The sequence below is a fragment of the Aplidium turbinatum genome, chromosome 8 (assembly GCF_918807975.1).
Source record: "Aplidium turbinatum chromosome 8, kaAplTurb1.1, whole genome shotgun sequence".
In the NCBI taxonomy this organism is placed as follows: Eukaryota; Metazoa; Chordata; class Ascidiacea; order Aplousobranchia; family Polyclinidae; genus Aplidium; species Aplidium turbinatum.
In genome coordinates, this window is record NC_137479.1 from 7420571 (window position 1) to 7426223 (window position 5653).

Sequence of the window (5653 nt, forward strand, 5' to 3'; positions counted from 1 at the left end):
ACCAAATCGAGAGTACCGTACAGTTCAGTTTGTTTTTATTTGTTTTTGTAAAAATTGATTGGTGTATTTTGTGGTGCAATTCAAAACAACACGAAAATGATACAACGCACAAAAAACACATACTTAAAAAAAAATAATAATCAAACAAAGGTAGCCTACACTGTATCTTTTACGTAAATAACGAGAAGCTGCAAAGTGAGCATAATGGTCTTTGAGTCAAGCGGCTAGAGATTGAAAAATAATAAAATGCAATAAAATAATAAAAGAGTAATAAAATGCGCATTTTGCGCTTTGATTAACGTTGTTTTAAGAAACTTCAATAAATTTATTTCAAACATAGCCTGTAGGAATTGTCTTTACCTGTACCGACTCAGTTGGCTGATTGCATCAAGAGTCAACCTGAGTCAACGGCCTACTCGAAAAAGTTAACGCCGCTCACCTCTACCCAGAATATACGTAAGACAGCGCCCTTTAATCGTTTTGTCATGGCGGAACCCCTGACTTGCTTTCGCGTTTGTCATGGAACTCCCACTAAAAAAAATTGAGTTGGCTACCGTATCTGTTCTTCTCAGTTTAATACCTGGGACGCCCAGCATCGCTGGGCTCTTGTATTAAATGTATGTTTGAAGACAGGGTGTCAATTCAAAGCTCGCTTTGTCGCACCCACGGGTTCTCCCCGTATTGCAGTAGGGGAGAGTGGGGTACAATTGGACATGGGGTACAAGTCGACATCGTATTTTATAGAAAAAATTGGAAACTCTGGAACTCCATGCCTCGACAAAAAAATGGTTTCACATCAATCGTTGTAGGCTACTATGAAAATTCTAAGAGTTTGTGTTGGTCGTGTATTGAGTTTGGCGGTGGGAAGTCTTTTAGCAACTGTATAGTATTTTTTGTGGATTTTGTTTTAATCGTAATTTTTTTTATGTAAACTAAAAAAAATTAGTTTCTTTTTCTGTTTAAGCCTTATATGGCCTACAGTAAAGTATCTTTTCATTACCTCTGCTTTGACCTGGCTTTTAAAACAAATTGTCCCTGCCCAACTTTAAATCGATGTTGGTGCGTGGGGCACAATTGTACACAAATTTTGGGGTACAATTGGACAGCAACACACATGGTATATATCATACCGTAAGAATATTTCTTTTAATAGTGTATGGTCTCATGTAATACAATGTCATTTAAACGTTGTAATAACATTAAAAATCTATGTTTTGGGAGACAAGATAAAAGTTTAAGGGGAGGGGGGAGTAAAATTGCTTTTCCAAGACCCCCCTCCCCCGTAGTAACGTCCCTGATTTTACTGCAATAAACAAGTGAAAATCTATTTATTAGAGTCCTTGTCATTTTCTTGATTACTTTTGTGTTGGTTTAAACTGTAGTTTCTAAACCATTGATAAAATTTGCAAATGTCCAACTGTGCCCCATTACCGGGGCACAATTGGACACAAACAATATTTTTTTCAATTGAATATAGTATTTAATATGCATTGCCTAAGTGTTGTTTCACTGTTTCATTTTGTTAACAGTGTGATAGCCTACTTTGTTATTGTGCAAAAGTTGAATTTTGTTAGACTTTTAATAAAGACGGGATTTCTATTTTACTATTTTTTGTCCAACTGTGCCCCACTCTCACCCACCTCTGGGATCGGCCCACATCTCACCTTCGGGTGGGATAAAAGAAAAAAAAATATTCGCGTTTATAGCATAATAATCAACAAGCGACACAACAACAATCAATGTTTTTTTTTCGGCTGTTGACTGCACTAACTTTTGGCTTACGGAGTGTGAATGTGACGTTGTGCTTAAAAAATTCAGAATAGCGCCTATACTAAAGCACGAAACCAATCTTCTTTCGCGAAACCCTTTGAACTCACCGAACCCCACCACGGTAGCTTACATGTTTCGGGGAGCCCTAGCCTGATTGTTTGGTAAAGGCAGAAATCGCAGCAGATCCCCACCGAGAATATTAAATAGGTTAAGCTAACTGAAAATTTTGAGCAACGGGTGCAATTTTTTTTCTGCAGGTCACGAAGCTCATTCGAAATAGCCTACATAGAACAAGTTCAACTGACTTTTACTGGTTTCTCTCTCTCACACTTGAAGCCAGTTTTTAAATGTATTTCTTCATTTGGTGAACTGTGTTGAAAGCTTCAGCTACTGCGAAGTCAGCAAACGAAATTTACGTGCTCACATCGGACTTGCTTGGTCATCGCTTGTCAAGCTCATTTTGCTGACTTGTGACATTCCAAGTTTCTGCTTGCTCAGTTTCATCATTTACCAACTTAAGCCAATTGCTTAAATGTCACCTGCTCAGGTTACAACTGCTCACTTGCTGGAGACTCGTGTTAGAAACTCCATGTAGAAAACTCGCGTAGAAACTCCATGGGCAGTCTAAAATTAAATGATCAACCGTTTGCCTGCTTTTTTTGAACAAATTGGTGTGTTTTGATCGCCCCATCGGAGAAGAGTGGCCTAGTAAAGGAGACTCGGGTAAGTTGGCCCAGCAAAATGAAAAATTGAATTTGTGAGCTAATAACAAAACATATGTTAAAGCGAAAGCTATTGAAGAGTAGAGAATTTATCACTCTAGAAGTGGACATATTCTTGCATCAAACAAGCATTCTTAGGTATGCAATTTTTCAAGTTTTTCGAAAAAATTAAAATGGACCATCTTGCCCGCATGTGCAGGTAATTTGGCCCACCATGGAAGGTAAGTTGGCCCCCTGGCCAACGTGTCCATCTCTCGGTATAATAAGCAGTGAAAAAGCTCTCTTTCTCCTCAATTTTACTTTCTAATTATTGCTTGGTTTTATACAGGCTACAGGCATACATACATCGTATGCATTCATGTACCGGTATGGTTTATAATAGCCTATAATCTACTGTTATAATGCAGTATTTTACCTCAGTAAATGTTTTATGCATGAGTAGGCCTACACCAAATAAACTTTCGAAAATAATGAAGGCAGTATCAAATATCATGTAGCTGAAACGACATGCCTTTATATTCCTAACGATACTGATAGGTAGGACCTTGTTTGCAGTACAAACCCCATTTCGCATGGGTACCAATATCGGAACATTTTTTAATGTATCTCCGAAGCGGGGTACGTTTTAGACCGTCGCTTGAGAAGTTGTTGCATATTTTTCTTTGACTCACACCATTCCTCAACATCTTTAGCCCTCTTCATACACCTGCTGAGACATATTTTCGCGATTGGTTTTCTTGATCTAATTACTTACCAATATTCTATTATTACAATATGGGTTAGGAATAAGTTGTCGCAATCTGTGGCATAAAAACGATGTTAGGAAGTGAATTATTGTTATTGATTGCTGATGTAAAGCCGCGATTTACTTACTTTGGATACTTGATGCTTCAATCTTGAAAAAATACGCCATCGTATTAATTACGGTAGCCCATTATCATTCTATATAATACCTCATGAAGGCAAGTTGGCCATGGTGGCCAACGTACCCACCCACGAAATGGGCCAACTTCCCTGCATGGCAGCCATACTGTAAAAACTCAAATTATGTCAAATTATCGAGCTTCTAACAACGGCTTCACCGTCAAAGTGAGCCTTAATAACTACCATAGCGTTGCACTCACTAAATAATAACCTTTCTTATATAGTAAGAAAAAACTCATACGACATGTAAAAAATTCTAAAATCCAGAAATTTTAAAAATCACAATTTTTTATACAAAAATCGAGCTCACAAGTTTATACTGCTTGCTATAGCCTCCCAACCTGGTGATAAGGTAGTTTAAACAGCATTTTCTTGGTATGTGTATGATACATCACAATAAAGAAATAAAACAAAGTAACTTCAGCGGGTTTAACATGATGTATTACATACACAAATATAACATAATTAAAATAAACTCAAACGTTTTCGACACGTAGCCTACATGTGTCCTCATCAGGAATTACATATCTGCAATATAAATAAGATGAAAATTGTAAGGTAAATTTGACTTTGCAGCATAACTGTAACTGTATACTAACGACACTCCAGACTGAAAAGCACAAACTGAACGAGTGACACAGGAATGATTACAAGTAAATTATACGGTGGAAACAGATCACATGAGGTGTAAACTACAGGCATTTGACAAACAATTAGAACACACACAAGAGGAACGATTAGCCACAGGAGAATAACTGCCGGTTGAGAGACGGATTATTACGTTTGATTCTTAAGGCTTCCATGATCTTAGTCTGAAATTCAGATCTGCCTCGAGAGATGATTTTAAATTGGTCGATCGAGACATTGTCAGTGCACGTTTCACAAGAGGCGATGTGCTCTTTAATTGCACTTTTGGTTGTTAAGTTTGGGTTTAAGTGCTCCCCGGCCCTTGTGACAAATGTCTGGTTGACATACCAATGCAGCCTATGTCTGGTTTGCGTCACGCAAACAACTAAATTTATACACAACATTCGAAGAAAGAGCAAAGGGGGTAGGCGACTTCAGTTGAAAATATTGGTGCACTTTAAACGTTTTATATACGGGATGAATGTCACATGAAAATTTCTTTTTTATAAGTTTAGCTAGGTTTTTGGCAAATCTTGTTGAATCTTGCCCTGTCGTGCTCAGATGCTGTGACAGCACAATAGCTGAACGTGTTATTCACATTTAATTGTTTGTCGATCGTCCCCTTCAAAATACTACACATTTGCGAAACTCTTAAATAAGCCAGTTTTATTTTAAACTTTTATCACAATTTCGAGCTGAAAATACGCTCAGAATGTACCTAATCAAATGTCATTTTTCAAATTTTTTTGGGGGAAGCCCGCAGACCCCCCTCTGTTGAATTCGCATTCGGCGAACACTCAGCACCCCCATTTCTAGAACTCACCAGCCGCCACTGGCTGGGGTCTTAAAATTGCCGCTCTATTAACGTAACTTCAATCAAAGCACTCTTGGTATCTGCAAAACATAACTTCCGTGGCTATAATTGAATTTCCGCAAGATCATGATGATGTTGTTTTTGTCATTGTTTCGTATCAAGTTATAACTATTTCGTGAGTCGCCCAAGGCCTGGTGCGTTGTGCTTGAAATGGCTTTGCCTGTGGAAAATTTCTTGGCCTGCCTTGCTTCCTTTTGCTATGAGCTAAACGCATCAAGATGCGTTCTCTCACGACCATCAGCACTCATGATAACGCACCATGGCCGATCTTCATAGCAAGTGTCTATTAATACAAATCTCGAATATCAGCTATATGGGCTAATAAAGCTATTGCCTGAATATACGTTGTTGTTTATACTTTTGTTTGCAACTTCTTTTTTATTTCCCTTTCGATCTTAAATTTTTCTGAAGGTGTTGCGACCTTGCCAAATTTCTTTCAACTTTAGCCTATAACTTATTTCGGTGATAAGCACGTTTTAACGTTCGCGTTTTGTCGCTTCTATCCTTTTCTCGACTTTTGCTATGTTGACGTGTATTGTATTTGCTGTGGTGGTAAGAAATAAAAACAACTAAACTGAAAACAAAGTTGAAATTTTTGTTTAAAAGTTAGTTGAATATCTTAACACGTTAAAACCAAACAAAAACCAAAACGATGAAAACAATCGAAATATTTTACGATATTTTCTAATGTTCAACATAAAAGATTTTTATGCATCGTATAACAGACAAAAAACGA

At 37.5% G+C, this 5653-nt stretch overlaps 1 pseudogene; it reads left to right on the forward strand.

Annotated features, from left to right (window-relative positions):
* Window positions 1–501: 501 nt before the first annotated feature.
* LOC145776454 (U2 spliceosomal RNA) lies at window positions 502–712 on the forward strand (annotated as a pseudogene).
* Window positions 713–5653: the final 4941 nt, after the last annotated feature.